The sequence below is a fragment of the Hippopotamus amphibius genome, chromosome 1 (assembly GCF_030028045.1).
Source record: "Hippopotamus amphibius kiboko isolate mHipAmp2 chromosome 1, mHipAmp2.hap2, whole genome shotgun sequence".
In the NCBI taxonomy this organism is placed as follows: domain Eukaryota; kingdom Metazoa; phylum Chordata; class Mammalia; order Artiodactyla; family Hippopotamidae; genus Hippopotamus; species Hippopotamus amphibius.
The window spans coordinates 200,072,551-200,074,785 of NC_080186.1; positions in this window are offsets into that span (position 1 = coordinate 200,072,551).

Genomic DNA, 2,235 nt, shown 5'->3' on the forward strand with positions numbered 1-2,235 from the left:
TAGGTCTTTAATCTACCTTGGAAATGACTTTTATATATGATGCAAAGTAGATGTACAATTTTCTTTTCCTCCATATGGATATCCAGTTGTTCAAACATCATTTCATGAAAGGGTATCCTTTCCCTATTGCTCTACAGTGCCACATATTTCATATGTTGAGTCTGTAAATGCATGGGTCTGTGCCTTCCGTTGGTCTTTCGGCTATCCTGCCAATATCACGCTGCCTTGATTATTATAGTGTTAGGATAGCTCTCATCCAATTCTGCTTTTTCAAGTGTCCCTTGCTGTTCTTGACCTTTTGCAGTCCTATATAAATTTTAGAATCAGATTGTCAAGTTCCATGAAAAAAATCAGTTGCGATTTTAACTGGGATTGCATTGTCTATAAGTCAGTTTGGAATTTAGTCTTCAAATTTATGACAATAGTATATCTCTCCATTTATGTAGGTCTTCTTTAATGTTTTTCAATTAGTTTGATAATTTTCTGCATGGAGATATTAATGACCTTTTAAAGTGTATTCCTAGATACTTGATAGCTTATACATTATTATAAAGGGAAACTTTCCCTGTTTGTTGTTGGTATATAAAAATACAGTTGCTTTTTTTATATTGATTTTTGCCTTCAGCAACTTTGCTAAACCCTATTATTAATTCTAATAATTAAACCAAACTTCTTCAAAGAGTTGTTTACATGAGTCTCTCTTCCTCACATGCTACTCATTTCCCAACTCACTACAATCTAGTTTTCATCCCCACCACTCCGGTCACCAATGGCCTCCATGTTACCCAATTCAGAAGACTCTCCTCAGGTTTCTCAAGACCTTGCAGACGTTTTCCCCCTTCTTGAAATGCCATCCTTTTCCCTTCTATTGCAAAGCACTCTGATTTTTTTTTCTACCTCTCTGTGGTCACTCTCAGGGTCATCTTGTTCTGCCTATCTTTTACATAATGGCATTTCCTAGAGTTCTGTCCTAGACATTCTCTCTTTTCATGCTATACACTTTTCCTCCTGGAGCCCTTTCATCTGTTCTCGTGGCTTCTACAATTGTCTATATGTTGATGATTCTCAAATTTCAAACTCTCAGACCCCATGCTTCTGTCCTGAGCATCAGACCTGTGTATCCAATTGGCTAGGCATCTTCACTTGGTAGTTCCTCAGGAAACTTACTCATAAAAGAAAAGTTTTATAACTTTAACCACTTAAAAATAAATTTATGTAAACTCAGCATGTATAGAACATAATTCACCTAGACAAATAGAAAATAAAAATAAAACAGAAACATAAGAAATTGGTAAAAGGAATAGAATCATTATTTTTAGATGTTATGATTGTATGCCTGGAAATTCCAAGAGAATCAACAGGAAAATCATTAAAAACAATAAGAAAACCAAGTAAGTTGGTTGGGAAAAAATGAATGCATATAATTTATCTAAATCTATATCTATATCTATATATAAACAACATCTAGTTAGAAAATACAATAGAAGAAAATATTCCACTTATAATAGCAAAAAACAGGCTAAAATCTTTTGGAATGCAAAAACAAGAAATGTATGAGATTCATATGAAGAAAACTAAACATTAGTAGGAAAAACCATAAAAGCACTGAACCAATGAAAAGGCGTTCCCTGTTTCCTCTAGTTACTATTTCTAGGATAACAAAATTATCCTGAAAATAGTGGCTTAAAACAGCCATCTAATGCTCACCAGTTCTGTGATCAGAGATGCAGACAGGACACAGTAGGAATGGCTTGTCTCTGCTCCGTGATGTCTGGAGCCTCAGGTGGGTAGACTGTAATGGCCCACAGTGATGCACCTGCTTTAAGTGGTCCAGTGACTTGGGGCTGGCATCATCTGGAGGCACCTTCACTTACATGTCCGGCAGTTGATGCTTGCAGTGGCTGGGACTTCAGCTGGGGGACCACAGGATGGCCTATCCATGCTCTTCCCTTGTGGCCTCCTCACAACGTAGAGACTTCATGATAGCTGGATTTCTGGCATGGTGGTTCAGGAATACAGAAGTGAGTATCTCACAGAACAAGGAGGAAACTGCATCACCTTTCATCACCTAGACTTTGAATCCATACAGTGTCACTTCAGCTGCATTAATTTGCTTACAAATGTGTGACAAGTCTGCTCAGATTAAAGGGAAGAGGACATAGACCCCCATCTCTTGATGAGGGGAATGCTAAGGCCACATTGTAGTAGAGCATGTGGGTTGGGAGATATTATTAG